At 44.4% G+C, this 23,967-nt stretch overlaps 1 long non-coding RNA gene across 3 annotated transcripts; it reads right to left on the bottom strand.

Annotated features, from left to right (window-relative positions):
• LOC143406012 (uncharacterized) lies at nucleotides 1-23,904 on the bottom strand. Of its 3 annotated transcripts, none has more exons than XR_013155574.1 (6): nucleotides 23,544-23,904; nucleotides 21,156-23,391; nucleotides 4,669-5,013; nucleotides 2,893-3,622; nucleotides 1,723-1,793; nucleotides 1-368 (listed from the first exon to the last, which is right to left on the bottom strand). It is a non-coding gene; the product is annotated as an uncharacterized LOC143406012 (long non-coding RNA). The 3 variants fall into 3 exon arrangements; XR_013092150.2 differs by having other exon boundaries at nucleotides 2,893-5,013; nucleotides 21,156-21,332; nucleotides 23,302-23,391; XR_013092147.2 differs by having other exon boundaries at nucleotides 2,893-5,013.
• Nucleotides 23,905-23,967: the final 63 nt, after the last annotated feature.

The raw sequence follows: 23,967 nt of genomic DNA, 5'->3' as shown, positions 1-23,967 counted from the left end.
GTTCTTGGTATTTGGGCTCCAGGCAGTGACGTTCAGTCAGGATGTAAGTGAACCACAGTCACCTGAAGGCCTGCCTGGCTGGAGGACCTGCTCTGAGGTTGTCCACCTGTGCTTCTCGGCCACTCACAGTAAGCAGCAGCTTCCCTTGGTGAGGCTGGGCCAAGAGAGCAATCAATGCGGAAGCCACCAGGGCTGCAGTGTGTCCCTCCAGAAATGGAACCATGGCTTCTGCTTCGTCCTGTTGCTCAGAGTCTATGTGCCCTGGCACGCGGCAGGAAGGGACCACGCAAGGATGTGAATTCTAGAAGATGAAGGTCATGGGGCTGTCTTTTAGGCTGGCTGCCACAGCTGTGTCCTGCAAAATTACTCTGAAAAGAGCATATAAAAATAAAATTTACTAGCTTCCCTTGCACATCTGTTAGAATGCTTTTGGCTGCAAATAAAATAACCCTCAACTCAAATTACCTTTAAATAAGGCTCTTTAGAGGACTCTGTGGTCTCAAGACTTTCTAAGCACTAACATTCCCGGGACTGATTGTGTTGGGGTTTCTTAGTGTGGCCATGAGTTTTCCAACTAAGTTGACAGTAAATAAGTTAGTTACAGGGCCAGCTCCAAGCAGAGGTCATTTCATCTCACAATTTCATCTCCCACCCCATTTTATGAGCAGACTCTGTCTTTGTTATTCAGTTGCAAGAAAACAAGATTCTACCAATGAAATCAGACATCCAGACTCCCAGCAGAAGCCTCTAGTGTACCAGCTGCCTGATGAGACTGGTTGTGTCCGCCAGTCTGCAGCTATCAACATTTTAACATGGATGGAAGACAGCAAGCGATGGGCAGAGGGATCTGGCAGGGATTTGGGTAAAGGCAATGAAAACACCGGTGAGGTCATGGGTATTAGAATATTGCTAGAGACAAAGAAACACATGGGAACCAGCTCTAGTCCAACTGCTAAGGTCGCCAAGCTCGTCCAGTTAAATCACCCTGGGCATTTGTAACACAGCAATCTCGGCCACACACATTCCTCAGGCTTGCCCATGCACCTTTTCCCAAACAAACAAACAGAAATCCCAGAGCCTCATAGGGCTTGTGTTCACCACTGCACAGCCATGACAGCTAGAAACAAACAGCTGGCCCAGCTGAATTCAGCCAGAATTTCTTTTTTCCCCTCTTGCATGAAAAAGTTACATTGTGAAGGACACACACAATGTACTGAAAGATTGATATAGCTCGCAGACAAAGACTCATTGGCAGTATTTATAGCTGAATTGTGTGATTAAAAAAACCTCAGGGCATGGCGCTATCCTTGACTGGTCTTATTTTTAGAAGGCCTAGAAATCTCTCCACATGTAAAAAGCCTCTGCCTATGACTCAAAGCTCTTTGTTACCAGTGGCCATGAGAAAGGTGTAGGTGGGCACGGCACCAGACATCTGTCATGCTGGAGCCACGGCTGAGCTTGAGGAGGTGCCCTGTGCCCACTCCTGCAGGCACCGTGGAGAACTTGTCTTCAGATAGGTTTTAAGCTAAGTATTTCAAGGACCCAACGACGTCTTTGAGTGACAGTGACCAGTGTACCCTAACTAGCTCAACCAGGCATCTCATGAGTAAAACAGATGCAAGACCCAATAAACAGATCTCTTGAAATGAAAAGTTTATGGTATTTAAACACTGAAAATGGGTGCAAGAAAAAAGGGAAGACTTCCCCTTCCATGGTTTCCACCTTTGGGTCTCCTTCTTCCTCCGGGGAGAAGTCCTTTCTGTTGTCCTTTAATAAAGCTTCCACTTGCCAGTCTGAAAAAGAAAGAAAGAAAAAGAAAAAAAGAAAGAAAAAGAAAAACTGGTGCAAAAGCTGAACAAGGGCTTGAGTTTTCCGCAGATAGGTGAGGACATGAGTTCCAGTTTCCCTGTGTTCAGAGCTGTCTTTGGAAGTTATGATTTTGTACTTTGTAACTTTCTCAAGTGAGAATGCAGAGTGAACATACTTCCAACATCTACGTGCAGCTGTAAATCTTTTTTTTTTTTGAAGGATTTTTATTTACTTATTTATTTTTATTGGCTGTTCACAACATTACAAAGCTCATGACATATCATCTTTCATACGTTTGATTCAAGTGGGTTATGAACTCCCATTTTTACCCCAGATACAAGTTGCAGAATCACATCGGTTACACATCCACATTTTTACATAATGCCATATTAGTGCCTGTTGTATTCTGCTACCTTTCCTAACCCCTACTATCCCCCCTCCCCTTCCCTCTCATCTTCCCTCTCTACCCCATCTGCTGTTGCTTAATTCTCTCGCTTGTTTTTTTCCCCTTTCCCCTCACAAACTCTTATATGTAATTTTGTGTAACAATGAGGGTCTCCTTCCATTTCCATACAGTTTCCCTTCTCTCTCCCTTTCTCTCCCCCCACTCGTCTCTGTTTAATGTTAATCTTTTCCTCATGCTCTTCTTCCCTGTTCTGTTCTTAGTTGTTCTCTTTATATCAGAGAAGACATTTGGCATTTGTTTTTTAAGGATTGGCTAGCTTCACTTAGCATAATCTGTTCTAATGCCATCCATTTCCCTGCAAAATCCATGATTTTGTCGTTTTTTAGTGCTGCGTAATACTCCATTGTGTATAAATGCCACATTTTTTAAATCCATTCATCTATTGAAGGGCATCTGGGTTGATTCCAGAGTCTAGCTATTGTGAATTTTGCTGCTATGATCATTCATGTGGCACAGCTGTAAATCCTGAAGGAGCGGTTTGCTCAAGTGGCTGGTTGACTTTGTGTTTATTCTAGCAAGTCCTTTAGGGCGCCCTTGCATCTCATGCATCTGGATCCTCCTGTTTTAGCAGAAACTTCTTGATAAGTATTTTTCATGATCTCTGCCCCACCTCTTACCTGGTTCTCCTGACGTCAGGGGATGAGTTAGCTTTGCCAGATGCTTGGTGGTAATAAATGCACAGGATACAATGGAATGCAGGGCTTTTCTCCTGAAAATTGGGTAGCTTTTCCTGGGAAAAGTTAATAAATACAAAGAAAACTGACTTTGTTTAGAATGTTTTATTTTTCTACAAACACACATGTTTCATTACATTTTCCACTTCTAACTCTCTGGGGAAACAGATTGGCTTTGGCAGTCTATAGGCATTGAACCTGGGGGACTGTGATCTCCGTGATTTATAAAAGTGTCTAGGGAACTTGTCTTCAGATACAGTTTGGACCTGGAGGACTTGCTTGGAGGTTCTGGCAGAGGAGTGCAGCTACTCAAGTTCCTTTGACAGAAGAATGGTCCTCCACTGCAGGAGAAGTCTCCTCTTCCACCATGTGCTCAGCAGTGAGGGAGGGACTCAGGGGAGAGGGAGGGAGGAAGGGGACACCACCCAGCCAACAGATCCACCCTGACAGATGTCACACCAGACTGTCCTCCAGATTGCCCTCCAGCTACCATTGGAAACCCCCTGAGGTGGCTGGGGTCATTCATGCAGATGCTGAATCCATCAGAGCAGTGCCGACCAGCTGCCCTGGTTCCCAACTCCAACTCCCACACACAGCGTTCTCCACTGGCAGGACATGGATGTCTTAACAACAGTGAAACTTGCCATTTTGAATCAGCAAAGTGAAGTATATGCTACATTCAGGAGAGACGAATGGATTAGACATTTGGGAAGTTATGAAGTTGAAAAAAGACATTAATAACAGTACTGCTAAATCTTTTTAAACTTTTTTTTAGTTGTCGATAGACCTTTATTTTATTTATATATTTTATGGGGTGCTGAGAATTGAACCCAGTGCCTCATATGCCAAGCAAGTGCACTACCACTGAGCCCAGCCCAGCCCTGATAGTACTGCTAAATTTAAAAGAGAGAGATTTTATTAATAATCCTGATATATTTCAAAGAGAAATGCTTATTACACTTGATCATTTACCAACCTCAGTGACTCTAAAGAGTTGAGAATTTTTATGATTGCTTATATTTCATTTGCAAGGAACAGAGCCAGATTGCCTTCTTTTTCATTAGATCTCAGTATCACCTGTTCCAAACTAAACTGTGTTGTCAATGCCTGATTGAATTTTAGATGAACTAATGAGGCACAAACCATATAGAAGAAATATAAATAACAAATCTAACACGTAAATTCTGGGTTTTAAAATGCACCCTTATTCTTTTGATTGAGTGCTGAACCTAGCTCATAGTCAAAGCTTCAGCAAGTAGTGCATAGGCAGGGGAAGAGCCAAAGTGAGCATTTTGACAATTCAAAAAATCGACATTGACTGCTCAAGAACCTGCTCTAAGTGCATTATTAATCACTTATTAACATATGTTCATTAATCCTGAAAAAATCCTTTACCATAGACTTCATTCATCTCACTGAGAGGAAAAAAGAAGAGAACACTGAGGGTCAGAGAGTTCAGTGTTCTTGCCCAAGTCTATGCAGATAGATGATGGAGGTGACATATGGAGGCAAGCCCTTAACCACTTGCAGAACAGAAACAGTTTCATTTTTAATCAAATCACCCTAATTCATGGGGCTGGGGATGTGGCTCAAGTGGTAGCGCGCTCGCCTGGTGTGCGTGCGGCCTGGGTTCGATCCTCAGCACCACATACAAACAAAGATGTTGTGTCCGCAAACTGGAAAATAAATTTAAAAAAAAAAAATCACCCTAAATCTTACCTTCAACTGTAGAATCCAGGACAGATGCATTACTCATTGTTTCTCGAAGGCAAAGACAAAGACCCTAATAGAATTAGCTAACCTACAAGGTATTAGATGGGACGCCAGAATCAGGGTTGGGTGGTTGCCATGCAGCACAGCAGACCAGAAGACCTGAGATTCTCCAGGCTCCGGAGACCGCATTTGTCTGGTGATTCTGACTCTTGAGCACAAGCTAGCTAGGTGTGAAGCTTGGCCAGTTGGGGAGATGGAGACCAAATGGAAACAATTCTACAGGTTCTGAGTGTGCCTGCGCTGGGCCATGAGCCTGCTGGTTGTGGGAAGTGCTGGGTTCATAAATTCCTCCTGTTGAAAATAATAGCGAGTTATTTGAAAACTGCTGGCTGCCAACAGAAGCATCTCAAATAACTTTGTACCTGTTATGAGACATAGCTGTTAAGCACCAAGACACCAGAGTAGCCAGAGCAAATCTGGGCTGGAACCTGTCACTTCTATGGACGACATCAGCAGGCTGCTGGGCTGCCCTGGGTACAACACCACAGGGAAGATGAGACAATGGAGTGTCAGATCATCACCCCAAAGATGTCGGTTTGGAGTAAGTGGTGGGTGCACTTCCCTCTTTGACAAACACCCTGTTCTGCCTGTCTAACAACCATGCGAGCTGGGCCACAGTTGGTGCTGTGCATCCCTACCTCCCTCTCCCTTCCCACAACCAGCAGGCTCGTGGCCCAGGCAGGCACACTCAGAACCTGTAGAATTGTTTCCATCTGGTCTCCATCTTTAAAAGTACTGTGTTAAAATGTAAGTACAAAGTGAGAACCCAAGGCTCAGGTGAAGGCTGAGGGAAAGACACTGGCTTCTCCCAATTGCTTTCCACTGGTTTGGCCACACAATGGACAACTTGACTGTCCCTAGAAAGACTGAAGAAAGGTGACCCGTGCACATGGGCCATAAGTCTCAGGGTAGGTGACGATGAGATGAGGCCTGCCCGAGCCAGGTGAGCAATGGGTCCTCTGCCCTCACAGAGCCGCTGCTCGAGTATGAGCAAGACAGCCTCCTATCAAGGGGAATGTCGACCCACACATGAAATGCTCCCCGAGAGCTGCTGGCTTGGCGATCTCAGTCACGCTCTGTAGGATGACCTTTCCGTCAGGGACAGGTGGAAAGAGTAAACTGCGCCTTCCCGAGTGACTCCACGGTGTACAGAGAGAAGTCCTCAGGTTGGGTTGACCTCAAGTTAGTCCATTTTGTTAAATTGTAGTTTGCCATGAGCTGCTCCATTTTGAGTAGGATGATTTATATCTTGTTTCAGGCTATGCCTTGTTTATAGAAGTAACCGCTACCATCTGCCCAGCAGCACAATAAGGCACAAAGTGATAAATAACTCTTATTTATGTGCCAACTTATCAAAATGAATCAGGAGCACCTGGACATGTGGCCATCCCAGTCGTGTCAGGAACCCCAGACACAGGAGCTCATCAACCCACCAGACATAACACTGTTCACTCAAGACCCATAAAACAGGAGCACCCTCCCACCAAGGCTGGACACAGCTGTCACCTTGTCACTCATCACCAGCGTTGCCCAGGCAAATTGCCACAGCAACAAACCTCTGGTTTCCTGTTCCTGTCAGGCTTCAGCCTGCTTTTCTTGCCCACAGAGACCACACCTGGCCCACTCTAAGCTGATGCTCCAAGCTGGCCTTCTGACCCTTACACTGCCATCTATCTGGACCTTTGCTGTGACAGCTCTGCAGAGCTGCTTCATTAAAACTCCTTCTGAGGGCGGGGGGTATCCAAGATGGTGGGCCAAGGGAGGCAGCATTCTCTGTCACTCCGGGACAGGGTCTCCACTTGTGGAAAACTGCTTCTCTGAGAGTGATAGAGGACCCCTTCACAGCTGGTCCGTGTAGGAATCACGGCTGCTGTGCCAGCGCAGGGCTCCAAGCCTCAGCATTAGAGAGGACTCCCGATTTCCGACTACCCATTTGGGTCTAGTGGGTGCCTTAGCAGGACCACCGGCATCAGCACCAGCATAGCATTCCCAGAAGCTGCTCCCACACAGGACACTCAGCTGCTACCCACACGCAGGAGCTCCAGCCACCACTCCTGTGTGGACCCACATCTACCAGCCTGGGGCTTCCCTGGTTGCCTCTATCTTGGGACTTGGCAGCTGCTGCCAGTCCCCTAGGCACGCAGTAGCCTGCCTGCGCCTGAGGGCATCAACAGGCTCTGAAGACAGCTGACAGCTACAACACTGTAGCCAAGAGCTCCTCTCTGAACACACTGCACAATGCCATTGCCCGGCTCTCCCCACCAACCCGACACCCCACCACTGAAAGCAGCTGCCTCCATCTTGGGTCACCTCCATCACCATCTTTAGTTGAAGCAGCTACCAGTTTGGAACTCTGGATAGCCAAGAGAGGTACTGGAAGCCTGCGGGGGCCCTATAAGCCTATAGGGTAAAACAGTAACACCTTGGATCTGCAGTGCTAGAAGGGAAGACACACAAACAACATGAAAAGACAAGGGAAGAAAGTGCCCCAAACAAATCAAGATACTACATTATTAGAACCCATGGCCAGCACAGCAGAAGAAATTACAGAGAAGGAATTCAGGATGTACATAATTAAAATGTTATGTGAATTAAAGGATGATATAAGAGAGCAGATATAGGCAACACAAGATTATTCTGATAAAGAGCTACATAAGCAAATACAGGAAGCAAAAGATTACTTCAACAGGGAGATAGAGGTAAAAAAAATAAGACAGAAATACTTGAAATGAAAGAAACAATAAACCAAATTAAAAGTTCAATTGAAACCATCATCAACAGATTAGACCACTTGGAAGACAGGACCTCAGACAATGAAGACAAAATATATAATCTTGAAAAGAATGTTGACCACACAGTGAAGATGGTGAGAAACCATGAGCAAAACATTTAAGAAATATGAAATAACTTAAAAAGATCAAATTTAAGAGTTATTGGGATAGAGGAAGGCATAGGGTTCCAAACCAAAGGAATGAACGACCTATTCACTGTAACAATATCAGAAAACTTCCCAAACATGAAGAATGAATTGGAAAGCCAAACACAAGAGGCGTACAGGACGCCGAATGTACAAAATCACAACAGACCCACACCAAGTCACATTGTAATGAAAATGTCCAGCATGCAGAATAAGGAGAGAAATTTAAAAGCCACGAGAGAAAGGAATCAGATTATATAGAGGGGAAACCAGTACCCTGAAAGCTAGAAAATCCTGGAACAATGTACACCAAGCTCTGAAAGAAAATGGATGCCAACCAAGAATCTTAAATCCAGAAAAATTAAGCTTTAGATTTGATGATGAAATAAAAACCTTCCATAAAAAAACAAAAGTTAAAGAATTTACAACTTGAAAGCCTGTACTACAGAACATCCTCGGCAAAATATTCCATGAAGAGGAATTGAAAAACAACATTGAAAATCAGCAAAGGGAGGTATTTCACTAAAGGGAAAACTATTCAAAGTAGAAACTAAGTCAAATTAAATGACAAAAATAAACAAAAATGGTCTCAAAAACAAATCATGTCTCAACAGTAACCCTGAATGTTAATGACCTAAACTCACCAATCAAAAGACATAGACTAGTAGATTGGATCATAAAAACTAGACCTAACAATATGTCCCCTCCAGGGGATTCATCTCATAGGAAAAGACAGCCACAGACTGAAGGTGAAAGGTTGGGGAAAATCATACCTCTCACATGGACTGTGGAAGCCAGCAGGGGTTTCCATCCACATATCAAATAAAGTAGACTTTAAGCCAAAGTTAATCAAAAGGGATAAAGATGGACTAACATACTGCTCAAGAGAACCATACACTAACAAGACATAACAGTTATAAATATATATGCCCCAAACAATGGAGCATCTAAGTTCATCAAACAAACTCTTCTCAAGTTCAAGAGTCAAATAGACCACAACACAATAATTCTGGGTGATTTTAACACATCTCTGTCACCACTGGATATATCTTCCAAACAAAAGCTGAACAAAGAAACTATAAAACTCAATAATACAATCAATAACTTAGACTTAACTGACATATATAGAATATTTCATCTTTCAATGAGCGATGGATCTTTCATCTTTCAATCAGCACACATGGATTCTTCCTAAAATAGACCATATATTATGCCACAAAGCAACTCAGCAATTCAAAAAAGTAGAGATATTACCCTGCATTCTATCAGATCATAATGGAACGAAGTTAGAAATCAATGATAAAATAAAAAATGAAAGCTGCTCCGACACCTGGAGACTAAATAATATGCTACTGAATGAACAATGGGTTGAAAAGAAGTCATGAAGATTTAAAAATTCTTAGAGGTAAATGAGAACACAATACAATGTATCAAAATCTCTAGGACACTATGAAGGCAGTTGTAAGGGGAAAGTTCATTGCATGGAGTTCATTCCTTAAAAGAAGAAAAAGTCAATAAATAAATGACTGAACATTACATCTCAAATTCCTAGAAAAAGAAGAACAAACCAACACCAAAAGCAGTAGAAGGCAGGAAATAACTAAAATCAGAACTGATATCAATGAAATTGAAACAAGAGAAACAATTGAAAAAATTGACAAAACAAAAAGTCGGTTCTTTGAATAAAAACATAAAATTGACAAACCCTTAGCCATGCTAACAAAGAGGAGAGAGAAAACTCAAATTACTAATATACATGAAAAAAGAAATATCACAACAGACACTACAGAAATACAGAAGATAATTAGAAATTATTTTGAAAACTTATACTCCAAAAAAATAGAAAATATTGAAGGCATCAACGAATTTCTAGAGTCATGTGATTTGCCCATATTGAATCAGGATGATATATACAGTTTAAACAGATTAATTTCAACCAGTGAAATAGAAGAGATCATCAGAAGTCTACCAACCAAGAAAAGCCCAGGACCAGATGGACACAGAGTCAAGATCTACAAGACCTTAAAGAAGAACTAATACCAATACTCTTCAATTTATTTCAGGAAATAGAAAAAGAGACAGCACTTCCAAACTCATTCTATGAGGCCAATATCACTCTAATTCCAAAACCAGGCAAAGACACATCAAAGAAAGAAAACTTCAGACCAATATCTCTAATGAACATAGATGCAAAAATTCTCAATAAAATTCTGGCAAATCACATACAAAAACATATCAAAAAGATAGTGCACCACGATCAAGTGGGGTTCATCCCAGGGATACAAGGTTGTTTCAACATACGGAAATCAATAAATGTAATTCATCACATCAATAGACTTAAAGATAAGAACCATCTGATCATCTCAACAGATGCAGAAAGAGCATTTGACAAAATACAGCACCCATTCATGTTCAAAACACTAGAAAAACTAGGGATAACAGGAACATATCTCAACATCATAAAGGCTATCTATGCTAAGCCCCAGGCCAACGTCATTCTAAATGGAGAAAAATTGAGAGCATTCCCTCTAAAAACTGGAACAAGACAGGGATGCCCTCTTTCACCACTTCTATTTAACATAGTTCTTGAAACACTGGTCAGAGCAGTTAGACAAAAGAAATTAATACAGAAAGGAAAAGAAGAACTCAAATTAGCACTATTTGCTGACAATATGATTCTATATCTAGAAGACTAAAAAATTCCACCAGAAAACTTCTAGAATTAGTAAATGAATTCAGCAAAGTAGCAGGATGTAAAATCAACACCCATAAATCAAAGGCATTTCTGTATATCAGTGACAAATCCTCAGAAAGGGAAATGAGGAAAACTACCTCATTCACAATAGCCTCAAAAAAATAAAATAAAATACTTGTGAATCAACTTAATGAAAGAGGTGAAAGACTTCTTCATTGAAAACTACAGAACCCTAAAGAAAGAGATCAGTGAAGACCTTAGAAGATGGAAAGGTCTGTCTTGCTCCTGGATAGGCAGACCATACTACCAAAAGCACTATACAGGTTTAATGCAAGTCCAATCAAAATCCCAATGGCATTCCTCATAGAATAGAAAAAGTAGTCATAAAATTCATCTGGAAAAATAAGAGGCCCAGAAGAGCTAAAGCAATCCTTAGCAAGAAGAGTGAAGCAGGAGGCATCACTATACTAGACCTTAAATTATACTACAGAGCAACAGTAACAAAAACAGCATGGTATTGGCACCAAAATAGACTTGTAGACAAATGGTACAAAATAGAGGACACAGAGACAAACCCACATAATTACAGTTATCTTATATTAGACAAAGGCACCAAAAACATACATTGGAGAAAAGATAGCCTCTTCAACAAATGGTGCTGGAAAAATGGGAAAACCATATGCAACAAAATGAAATTAAATCCCTATCTCTGATCATGCACAAAACTCAACTCAAAGTGGATCAAGGGCCAATAGAAGAAAAAGTAGGTCCAAATCTCCATCATGTCAGATTAGGCCCCAACTTCCTTGATAAGATTCCTATAGTGCAATAATTAAAATCAAGAATCAATAAATGGGATAGATTCAAATTGAAAAGCTTCTTCTCAGCAAAAGAAACAATCAGTGAGGTGAAGAGAGAACCTACAGAAAGGGAGCAAATTGTCACCACATGCACATCAGATAGAGCACTAATCTCTAGGATATATATAAAGAACTCAAAAAACTTAACACTAAAAAAAAAAACAACCCAAATAACCCAATCAATAAATGGGCCAGGGAACTGAACAGACACGTCTAGGAAGATGATATATAAGCAATCGACAAATATATGAAAAATGTTCAACATCTCTAGCAATTAGAGAAATGAAAATAAAAATTACTCTAAGATTTCATCTCACTCCAGTCAGAATGGCAGCTATTAAGAATACAAACAACAATAAGTGTTGGTGAGGATGTGGGAAAAAGGCACACTCATACAGTGCTGGTGGGACTGAAAATTGGTGCAGCCAATATGGAAAGCAGTATGGAGATTCTTGGAAAACATGGAATGGAACCACCATTTGACCCAGCTATCCCTCTCCTGGGTCTATACCCAAAGGACTTAAAAACAGCACACTTCAGGGACCCAGCCACATCAATGTTTATAGGAGCACAATCCACAATAGTCACTGTGGAATCAACCTAGGTGCCTTTTAACAGATGAATGGATAAAGAAACTATGGTATATATACTCAATGGAATGTCATTCAGCAATAAAAGGGAATCAAACCATGGCATTTGCAGGTAAATGGATGGAGTTGGAGAAGATCATGCTAAGTGAAGTCAGCCAATCCCAACAAAACAAATGCCAATGTTCTCTCTGATATAAGGATGGGGTTGGGGGTGGGAGCATGGGAGGGTTACACAAACACTAAATAGGGCAGAGGTGGGAGGGAAGGGGGGCACCGGGGTAGGAAAGATGGTGGAATGAGATGGGCATCATCACCCTAAGTACACGAATGAGGACAGGAATGGTGTAACTCTACTTGGGTACAGCCAGAGAGATGAAAACTCGTGCTCCCAATGTGGAATATGGATTGTAATGCATTCTGCTTCGTCTGTAACAAAATAGAATACATTTTTGAAAAAATAATAAATATCTCAAGGGAAAAACAGGCCCTTCTCTCATCACCTACCTGTCTCTTAGGCTCTGCCTTCCCCTCTCTGCTCTTGCTCTCGGCTCTGCACCGTAGCCCTGTGTCCCCTTTAACACTTTCTTAGTCTGTGACCTAGTCATGTATCACTGTGTGCAGTGTGTGGGGCTGGAGTGTTCCAGACGGAGAGGTTAGGATTGGAATTGTGAACCTGTGGTGCCTGGCTCATGACACCAGGTGACACCAGGTGACACCAGGTGTGCAGTGAACCTCCACCAGTGGAGTGGTGCAGCCTGTGGATTCAGTGCCCCTCAGTTGGCCTCTCGCTGTGGAAGACACCGCGTTGTGGGTCCGTGTTAGTGACAGGTCACCCATGACAACAGACCATGTATGAAGATGGTCCAGTAAGATCCTGCCACTTGGCAATGTCACAGCTGTCCTACTTGGTACAAGACCACTCCCAATGTGCTCAGGGCCAAGTCCCCAGTAGTGTGCTTGTCAGAAACGGCCCTGTCTGTGGCACGGTCAGTGCTGGTTGTTAAGAAAGGAAAAGTGAAGACCGCCTGGTTCTGGTATTTTCAGGAGTGTCACTCGGCTCTGGGTGACCCCCCCAGGGCTCCGACCACCCCCTGGACTCCACATCATGAAAGATACGCTTCATTCTTGGCAGATTTCTCAGAGTTCACTTTTCCCCTGGAAGAAAGCAATGTTGTAGCTCATGAGCCGATTGCTATTTTTTCTTAACATCATTAGTAAATTAGTAATATCTCATTGTGATTGTTGTGTCTAGATAAGGGACACAGTGCTGTCTGGTGGATGGCAGCTGGGCTAGCGGCCTCTGGCGCTGTGTCAGTTTCTGCTGTCTTTGATGATTCAAGCCTTTGCTTGTTCTCTGGTTGCTTCTGTGAGAGACCAAGCCACTTCACTGTGGTGTGGCAAAGTGCTGCGTTTGCTACTTTAGGCCCTTGGCTTGTGATAGGTTTTTGTTCCATTTTCTCCTCTCTATAAACTCCCTGTTTGCTCAACATCATTACAGAGCTGAAATCTTATTCCCTTTTCCCACAGTGTGTGTCAAGCAGCCATTTTGCAAACCAAGCAGAATCGGAACTGGTTGGGAACAATTGTGATAGACATTTGTGGCCATGCTAGCCTTCGGGGGAAAAAATTCTCCCAGTGTTCATCTGGGGTCCTGGAGTCCAGCAAGCAATGTGCACTTGATTAAAATCCCAGAGCCCCTAGGAAGGAAGTGAACTTTGTCTTTCAAGTTGGTGGACAAAGGAATTTAGACTGGATTAAAGCGTTGTCAAGTCTTTGAGACACAAAACAAATGAAATGTCATGTCTAAGAACTAAATTATGTACTAACACTTTTTGTTTTCCCACACGGGAGTACTAACTTTTTCCCACAATATTAAAACTAAAAGACAAGTAGGTAATTGAATTTTATCTGTTGTACAGCTTCATAAGCATTTCTCGAAAGCACAAATGGATGAAGGAAACCATCTGCACTCTTTTCCACCCATCTAAAGCTCAGCAGTTAAGAAAGCTCCCTTTGCCCACAGAGGTCCTTGCAGGAGCCCAGGCTGGTATTGAGTAAAACAGTCACCCTGCCTTCCACACTACTCTGTTTCTCTGCTCCCCAGCACAGACCCAGGAGTCAGCTGCTGCACTAGTGGGGAGTCAGTCCATGCTGACCCATGGGTGCTCAGGGGTGTTGGTGAAGTGTATCAGCCCCCCATGTCTCCCACCCAGGGCACCCCGCTGTGCCAGATGGTGCCCTGGGAAGCATAGCCCCCGCAGGCGGGGCTGGTGAGCCTGCATGAAATAAAGCTTGTCCTTCACTTAGGAGCCTCTCGCCCCCTGTGAGAGGTCCTGAGCTTCCCTTCAGGTGTGTGTCCCCAAACGTGGTATTGGGCCGACTGTCCCTCTGGGATGCTCTCAGCAGGGCCTCTACTGGATGTGTCAGGGTCTTGGTGCTCCAGTGGCGCCAGAGAATTTGATGAATTCCTTAGCTCCAGACTGAAACAGCCCCCCGGCACCTTCCCTCTCTCAAAAAGCCTTAATTGTGGCTTTTAAAGACAGCAGTCCCTTTGGTGTGTCACCCAAAGGAAAAGGAGAAGAGGCTAAAGTGCCAGAGCAGGTAGGAGTGACGGGGACAGGGGCTTCTGGTGAGCAGCCTGTGGCGCAGCACGGGTCCCCTGTGTGGCAGGATCACAGTTCCCAGAGTCTGGTTAGGAATCCATGACCCCCTCAGGGAAGGAGAAGTGTCCACCTGCTGCTGTCCACCTCTGTTGGGGCTTCTAGACATCTCCCCGCTGCTGGCCTCCCTCCCACACCCAGGTCAAGATGGTGCCAGCCTGGCATGTTCTTCCTCCTCTGCCTATTTCCTCTTCCAGGAGCAAGCTCTATCTTTGCTAAAATCCCACTTCTGGAATCCATTACTTGTATAATGGTGTGCCAGCTCTTTTATTTATGTATGTATGTATGTATGTATGTATGTATCAGGGACTGAACCCAGGGGTGCTTAACACTGAGCCACATCCCAGCCCACTTTTAATTTTCATTGAGTTGCTTAGTGCCTCGCTACATTGCTGAGGCTGGCTTTGAACTTGGAATCCTCCTGCCTCAGCCTCGTGAGCTACTGGAATCACAGACCTGTGCCACCATGCCTGACTTGGATATGCTGGTGCTGAACCTCTTCCCCTCAAAAATAAAAAAAAAATGGAAAACAGGAAAAAAAGAAGATGAGGAATGCATAGAAGCCTAGGGTCAAGCAAGTCCCTTCTTCCTTGTAGGGAGAAGATGGAGGAGGATCTCCCTCTCCATGGAAGCCCCCAGACCAGATTTCCTCCATTCCCTGGCAGATGGCAGCCTCAAGCATGAGTCTAAAGTCATCAAACTCAAAGGAAGACGGTGCCTTCTCTGGCCTCTGCTCTATTAGTAATATCATCACCAGTGTTGGTCATGTGAAAAGAAGTCATAGAATCACCATATTCTTTGAAATGTAACCTTTTCAATCTGGTCATAATTTTTTGACAACATTAAAATGGGGTGGTATAAAGAACCAAAGATCAATAAAACCATCACACCTTTAGCCAGTCACCCATTTTGTCTACATGGTAGACAGAGTAGAAGAGTCTCCATGTGATCTTGTACCACAATATAACTTTTTACAAGCATTCATGATGAATCTTTGAGTAGCAGCTCCCTGAGTGAGCCCCGCTGTGAGGCTGTGGAGTATGTGAAGTGAGTGTTGGAGTTCACACCACTTTCCTAGAAGCATGAAAACTGCAGTCTGTTTGCCACCATGACTTCACTGGAATTCCAGACCTGGGCCACTCTGCCCGCTTGGACATGCTGGTGCCGCTCAGCTGGTGCTCCGGTGTCTGTGAAGGGGGCTCAGGAGACCTGGGGATCTGCTGAGACATGTCTCCTACACAGCGAGGCCTCCTTGATTCCATTCTGAGTGGAAAAGGCAGTTGGGTTTTGATGATTGATGTGGATCCAGCTGTGCAGAGACGTCAGCAGCACATGTCAATGGTCAAGCACTGGCTCTGTGTCCTGGCAGCGCAGCAGGACGGCCATCTGTGGACAAGCACAGATGCGAAGCCGTTCAACCAACTGCCAAAGTTTCTCCTCAATCAAGAAAGGCATCAGCACGAGGATCAGGAATCACTTAGTTTTAGAAAAGCACCGACTATAAGTTAATAAATTATGATGGAGGAATTACTGAGTATTTTTTCTGGCCAGTGGCTTAAAAGTCTGATTTTTTAGTTCTTTATGTTCTGAATCCTGATCTCCTGTTGGAGGGGTCACTGGCAGAATTCCTCCTACTGCGTGGGCCCTCTTTCACACCTTGAATTGTTTCCTTTGCTGTACAGGCTTTTAAATTGATGCTACTCCAGTATTTGATCCTTGGCTTCATTTTTTTTTTTTTTTTTTAGTTTCAAGGGTCTTGTTGAGGAAGCTGGTGCCTGTCCCTATATGATGGAGTGTTGGCCTGCATTTTCATCCAGCAGTTGTGAAGTTTCTGGGCTGATTCCTAGGTCTTTGATCTACTTTCTTTTTTGTTCTGGGGATTAAACTCTGGGGCAATTAACCAATGAACACATCCCCAGCCCTTTTTAAAATATATAATATTTTGAGATCAGGTCTCGTTGAGTTGCTTAGGGCCTTGATAAGTTGCTGAGACTGGTTTTGAACTAGCAATCCTCCTGCCTCAGCCTCCCAAGCCACTGGGATTACAGGTGTGCTTCACCATGCCTGGTGGTCTTTGATCTACTTTCAGTTGAACTATTTTTTAATCTATTATTATTATTATTTTGTAGTTGGAGATGAACAGAATGCCTTTATTTTATTTGTTTTTTATTTTTAGGTGGAGCTGAGGATTGAATCCAGTGCCTCACACATGCTAGGCAAAAGCATTCTGCCACTGAGCCACAGCCCTAGCCCTTGAGTTAACTTTTGTGCAGGGTGAGATGGGCTCTAGTTCCAATCCTCTACCTATGGATATCCAATTTTCCCAGCATCACATGTTAAAAAGGCTGTCTTTTCTCCAACATATGTTTTTGGCACCTCTGTGGAGTATAGATGGCTGTTAGTACGAGGCTTTGTCTCTACTCTTTGCCTTCAGTTCTCTTCCATTGATTTTCATGACTATTTTGATGCCAATACCATGCTGATTTTGTTACCATAACTCTGTAGTATTGTTTGAGTTCAGGTATTGTGATGTCTCCAGCCTTTCTCTTCTTGCTCAGGATTGTTTTGCTATTCTGGGCCTTTCATTTTGTGCCCTTTGGATAATGGTGCCCATCACCTGATTAATTCCTAGCAATAATAATAACTTGCTTTTCATCACATAATCAACCCAGAGGAACCTATGCAAGACAGGTACTCCAAGAGATGCTGTGATTTGCAGCCCTGTGAGAGCCATGGCCAGCATTCAGATAGCCACTGTAGATGCAGGAATGTATGCCCTTCCTGTTGCGCTGTGCACATATGGATGAGGGGAGGTCACAGGCCCAGGTTTTGCTCATCAAATAGATGCATTCAGTACTCTATGAACTCACTACTGAAAAAACAAATGAGAGCACAAATGTGAGATCACTGAAGTTTCAAAACCTGAATGGGAGCCAGTGGCTTTCAGGGTGAGCTTGGTCTGCTTCTGTGACAGTTGAGCTTCCAGTGCCTTTAGAATAGCAGACACTGGGGGGAAGCATGCAATGCATGGAGGCCTTTGAGGCTCTTCTTGCAAACGCAGCCCCTTTCTGACAGCAGAGCCCTGCACATTCAGTGCCTCAGCATCTGTTTGAGGTCTCTGAGGTGTGGCTCAGTGCAGATGGAGACAGCAAGTGCACCACCTGGGGATCCCTCAGACTCTACTTGTGGCTGTTGTAGGCACACAGCAGGCTCCTGAGCTAGTGGGTGGAAAACATTCTGGTACCCAGGTGATACCAGAACAGGTGGCTTTCTGCTGTCATGTGTGGACACACCCATCCTTCCTAATGCCCTTTGCTCACTCTGCTCTACAACAGTGTACATTCCTGCTGCACATATTCCTTCACCTCTCCTCTGCTTGACTGGGAGCCACTGCAGTGTGGGGCTTCCTGAGGGATCCCTCCTTGTATAGTGACACAGAGAGTATAAAACTTGGGCTTGTAGCAATACTAACAAAAGAGAAAAAAGGGAGAAAGAAAAACATCTATTTGGAGAAGTATGCCAGGTGGTGAATGTGGAAGGAATGGAAGAATTAGCAAATTGCCATCTTCCAGCCACAGTGTGACGACATTCAGGAAGGGATGCTGCACCGTGGGGTGAGCAAAACACCTGGGGTGCAGGATTCACTGTCAGGGGCAGCCTACATACTTCCAATTATCCAGAAAAGCATGCCACCTTTATCATTCCAGGACTTTGGCAGACCCACCCTAACCAAGTGATAAGATCAGTATCCATGGTAATCACACCAACTGTCTTCCTGCTCTGCCTCAGAGCTTTCCCAGGTTGCAAAGAGGATGCAAAGTGCATTAAGTCAGAAGCCAGGCTTTCTAACTGGACTGTCCTCCTTCACTCTCCATCCTTCTCTTTTTTCTCTTTCCTCCTCTTTATCACACTGAGATTTCTGGTGGCATGGCCCAATAATTTGTTTACATACAAAGAATATGGGAAAGTAATGGGAGCAATGAAACAGAAGTAGTTACATGGAAAGAAGATATGCTGGAATAAATCTTAGGGGGTTTGGTGGGAATTGAAGATATATATGCACACTCTTGCTTCAAATAAATGGATATCTCAAAAGAGAAACCAGAATCCTTGGAGAAATGGCTGATCCCTGATGCAAGTGGGAATGTCTCGTTGGTCAGGGAGCACACAAAGTTCAAGGAATAATGTGGGTGTGAATACAACATGGGGACTGGTCTAAAAGGCCTCACCCACCAATGCTAGAGATCTGACCCAAAAAGAAACAAGGTGGTCTGAACTTCCCTGAGAGATGGTGTTCTACAGACAACTCCAAGGCCAGACCCAGCTGTCCTCTCACAGCTCTGGAAGAGCTGCAGCCACTCTACACAGAGGCCGAGGAGGACCAGAAGATACAGCCATGGGTGAGGTCAGAGATGAGACAGTCAAAGGACAAGGGTGGTGCCTAGAACTTCCCAAGGATCCACGAGTCAGAGTAAAATCACTTCACTATAGATGGGCAGGACCGGCATGCTCTATAGCATCACCAACTGCCACACTCTGTAAGGAGTGTCATTGGCTCAGGCAAGAATAATCAAAAGATGCTAAAACAGATGGGCTAAGTTACTGAGCAATAAAATAGTTACGCTTCCAGAGAATTTTCTTAATCACTTATTAACCAATAAGGACAACACAGCATTAACTCAGAGCTTTCCGACCATTGTTGGGCACAAACAGCTCTCCAGTGTTGAGGCACCTCTGGGCCTGAGGGGTAACACAGGGCTCCAGGCAGGGTGACTCATCTGCTAGAAGCCACTCTACCAGGTCTTCTCAGGGTGCCTTGCATGTGTACCAGAGCATGGAAAACTAGAAAGAAATACACTGGTATGCCAGGCACAGTGGCGTACTCCTGTAATCCCAATGGCTGGGGAGGCTTAGATGGGAAGACTGAGAGTTCAAAGCTGGCCTCAGCAATGGCAGGGCACTAAGCTATTCAGTGAGACCCTGTCTCTAAATAAAAAATACAAAATAGGGCTAGGGGTATAGCTCTGTAGTTGAGTGCCCCTGACTTCAACCCTTGGTACCAAAAAAAAAAAAAAAAAAAGAAAGAAAGAAAGAAAGAAAGAAAGAAATACATGGGTAGGCTCAGAACTCTTGTTCACTGACCTCTTTTCCTTAAATTGGAAAAGAACTAAATACATTGAATAATCACAAAATTCATACATAACAAGAAACACAAAAAATACGTATGTAAATGACATTATTAGGAACACTTTGACAAGCTCTACAGTGTTTCTCATGGAGCCTCCTTCAGGACCTGTGCACAGTTGAGCCCAGGTGCGAATGGCACACAGATCACCCTGTGATGGACCAGCTTCCCAGGCTGGTCTTGTTATGCAGCCCTCCTAACTCAGCCTCCCAAGCTACCAGGATCACAAGTGTGCACCACCACACCTGGCTGGTAAATCCTAGTTTTCCTCAATTTTAATTTGCAATATTGAAATGATTTATACAATCCAGATAGACACAAACTGAGATCTTTGAGATCCTCCATTGCAAAGGGAGTGATAGAATCCTCACCAAAGTGTTGAGAATCTGAATTATTTCATTCCCTTTAAATTGCAGTTGGAGAAGCTGTGATAGGAACTGGTCCAAAAAGCTAGTCAATTTTGATGACCCCAGAAAAGCCTATTTTACAAATGAAATAAATTTTTTTAATTTTACTGAATACTAATAGAATATTATTACTAACTATACTAAGGCTCTTGTGACTTTTTTAATCCTCCTAAAAACTGCATGGTGACTCTTACCAAACTGTACTCTGTGAGCCGGTTTCTTTGAGGAACATGGAGAATGTTCCTTGGGAATCAGTTACATCTTGGGTAAGTTAACCATCTTTTCTCCAGTTCCAGTTTTTTTTTTTTTGGTCATTGCATTCCATAGAATCTCAGTAAAGGAACACCAGTAATATCAGGAAGTTTTCACTTAAAAATAAGGACTGTGTCTGCAATGCCTGTTTATATCACCATGCACACACAACGCTCCCTCTACGTAATCTATAAAATCTGTGCATGCTTGGAAGCTGGGCATATTGATGTCTAGGTTACCCTTCACTGATTCCCTAAGAAGTTGTGAAGCTATCCTGAGAGATCTGAGTCATGTCCTAAAACACAATTGATCTGAGACAATTTTTTCAGCTTAGCTAAATTCTAAATTTACCTTTGGATTTAAATGCAGCACAATATCATTATTTTGACATATGCAATGTAATTCCTCTAGTTTTCCAAGAATGACCTTCCTTGATGGTACAAAATCTTTTAAAAGAAGCAAGTAACTAATGTACTGTTCCACACCAGCATAAACATAGAAATCATGCAGCACTTGGAATAAATAGAAACCGTTTTCCATAGCATCGTGGTGAGGTAAGCTCCTGTTGCAGCCTTCCACAGGGCAAGAGTCTAACTGGAGAGACCTGTTTGGACTAGCTTGAAGCCATCCTCTCCTAACTCTCCCTTTGTGAAAGACCATGCAGAGGACAAGACGACAGGAGCTAGTGGGAAGGAGCACAGCCCAGCACAGGACCAGGCCTGGGCAGGCCCGTGCTCCACACCGGGGCAGTGGCAACAGCCGCACAGAAGTTATGTTTGCCAAACATAGACCTGTGCATCTAAAGGGAGTACGTCATGGTAACTAAACACACTTCAAAAAATCCACAGGAAATAGTGGAAAGCATACCAAACCATTAATGGCAGAAAAAGGAATCACAGTCAGTCGTCTTCCATCACTTCTCCACCCGGTGGGAAAAGACAGGCTATGAGAGATTTCCGAATGGTCCTTAAAGGGAAGGACCATCTTCTGTCCTCTCTTTTTCCTTCTTCTTGCTGGTTAGAATGAGGTGCAATGACTGGAGCTCTGGCAGCCACCAGGAAACAAAAGGTTATATCAACAAGGAAACAGTACAGCAGAAGAGATAGAAGTGTGCTCCTCTGGATGTCTCAACCCCGTTCAACCTGAGCTGCCTATCCCAGGTTTCTTTGCAGTCAAGCACTTGCTCTCCATCCATCACTCTAGAGAACAGAGACAGCAGGGAAGCCTGCACATGAAGGGTAACAGAAGTGTTGCTCATAACATTACAACCTCAGGTGGATGGTTAAGTGAACCAGGGCAAAGCCACACCGTGAAGTCAACAGACCACTGGAACAGTTGACCACCGAATAGCTCTGAGCCCCGCTGAGTGGAAAAGATTCCGTGATCAATCATTGCTTAGTACCAAGTTTTCAACACACAAGCTTTTTTATTTTTATATTTTTTAGTTGTGGTTGACACAATACCTTTATTTACTTATTTATTTTTTTATATGGTGCTGAGGATCGAACCCAGGGCCTCGCACATGCTAGGTGAGCACTCTACCGCTGAGCCACATCCCCAGCCCCAACACACAAGCTTTTTGGGGATGTTCCAGATTCAAAACTTAAACGACCCTCTTTTTTCTAGAAGAATTTTCTCTTACCCAATTGTCAACTCATAAAAAGTACAAGAAAAAAGGTATGTTTGAGAGGGAACTTGAATGTGTGTATAAGATTTGGCACACAAAGGAGAACAGAACACAAAGGCTACACAGGGCAGCAGGGTGTTGTATAAAATGCCAAGTGTTATTCATCCATTTGAACCCAGATATGGGCTGAGTGTTTTAATCTGTTGGTTAGGAGTTACATCCCCTTCTGTAAAAATTGCAATAATCCTCTGATGGACTCCGATAGCTTTGTAAACACCATAAGTTACCACTATCAGCATCTTTTCAGTCCAGGTCCAGACAGGAAAACAAATGATTCAAAGTACTTTAACAGACATCATCTGGGGGAGGGAATATTTACACAGGTGTCCAAGAGCCAAAACAGAAGGTGTGATTACAAGGGAAACTCCTTCATGGGGAGTAGTTACCAATCCTAGTGCTGTGGCTGGGTTGTATTATCAGGGCTCAAACATGTATTGCTGGGGTGCAAACAAGGAAGGAAAGAGGCTGTTCTAACTGGCTCTGTTTTCTGTGAGGGAGAGAGCCATTTCCCTGGATTCCAGAAGCATAAGAGAAATGAGCAACTATAGCTTTCCTCTGTTCTGCCTTCTGAGTTCCTGTGTTCTCTGGGAAGATGCTTCCTGGAGGCCAAATGACAAGATGGCTGCACAATGCAGTTTGGAGACTCCTGGCCTAACCACCATCTCAGCAGGATGTAGGTGACCATGGGGCACAGCCCTCAAGTGAGTAGCCCACGCAGCATCTCAGGCATGGTTCTCCATTAGACAACAAACACTATAAAGAGAAAGTGAGCTATATGGTCTTTAATCTTCAATAGATTTCATATTCTCTAGGGTTTGTGTAAAGTGCTCAGTATCAATAAATACCTGAATAAATGTGTATTCCCACCATTGATAAATACTTCAAATCAGTATCCAACTTAAACAACTGGCAGGTACTAAGAACTTATTTGTAAAGAAACACTTTAAAGCTGGGTGTAGGACTGCATGCCTGCAACTCCAGCGGCTCAGGAGGCTGAGGCAGGAAGAATGCATATATTTGAGACCAGCCTTAGCTACTTAGGCCCTAAGCAATTCAGTGAGATTCCGTCTCTGAATTAAAAGTAAAAAGTGCTGGTGATGGGGCTCAGAGGTTAAGTGCCTCCGGGTTCAATCCCTGGTACTTCTCCCCAAACAAAAGCACCTTAGCGCCCCCCACCCTGTTTTTCCCCCTGAATGAGTATCTGCTTCCTACATAACCCTCTGCCTGTGCCTTCACACGGTGCCGCTGAGGTTCTGTCTGTCACCTGTGCTGAGAACCAACTCCCCTCCCCGTCGAACTCCCCCGCTCCTCGGGAACGCCTCAGACCCTTCCCTGGAGACGGCTTTTCTCCCACGACGTCTCTTCTAGATGACAGCTTCACGTTAAAGAGGATGGCCCTTCCCACAGCCACCAAACCTGTGCGGATGACGGGACGGCGATCAGGTAGAGATCCACTGCGTCTCAGAGGGAACCCCGGGGGCCTTGGCCCGCATCCCCCTAAGGCAGGGAAAGGCCCCAGTCCCACGGGCTCCGCTCCAGTCCGGCCCCGACCACTGCCCTCTACGTACCGGAGCCCAGCTCCAGGAGGGCATCTCAGTCTGGGGACGGCCCGCATCCTCCCTCTTATGCGTCTCTACTTCCCACTCGTGGTCAGCAGCCTCCAAGTGCCTGTGCGGTGTGTCGCTTACCGAACAGGCAGGACAGGTTTCCCTTCCCCGCCGCCGGCCTGACCCTGCCGCCCCCGGAGAGGAGGCCGGCGGAGGCGGAGGGCTCGCAGCGCGGCTGCTGGAGCTGCACGCCCTCCACGCAGAGAGGCTGAGTGTGCGCGGGGGAAACGCGGATTAGCCGACAAGGTACCGACGGCCCCAAACCACCGACCGCTCTCAGCGACTTCCGGAGCGCGGCGTCCCTCCGGGCCCCGGAGGCAGGGCCCCCTCGCGGCGTCCTGGAGGCGGGACTTCCGGTAGGACCGAGCCAGCGCGGGCCGTGCCG

This window comes from Callospermophilus lateralis, chromosome 8, assembly GCF_048772815.1.
Source record: "Callospermophilus lateralis isolate mCalLat2 chromosome 8, mCalLat2.hap1, whole genome shotgun sequence".
Classification (NCBI taxonomy): Eukaryota; Metazoa; Chordata; class Mammalia; order Rodentia; family Sciuridae; genus Callospermophilus; species Callospermophilus lateralis.
This window is presented reverse-complemented; position numbering and strand designations above follow the sequence as displayed.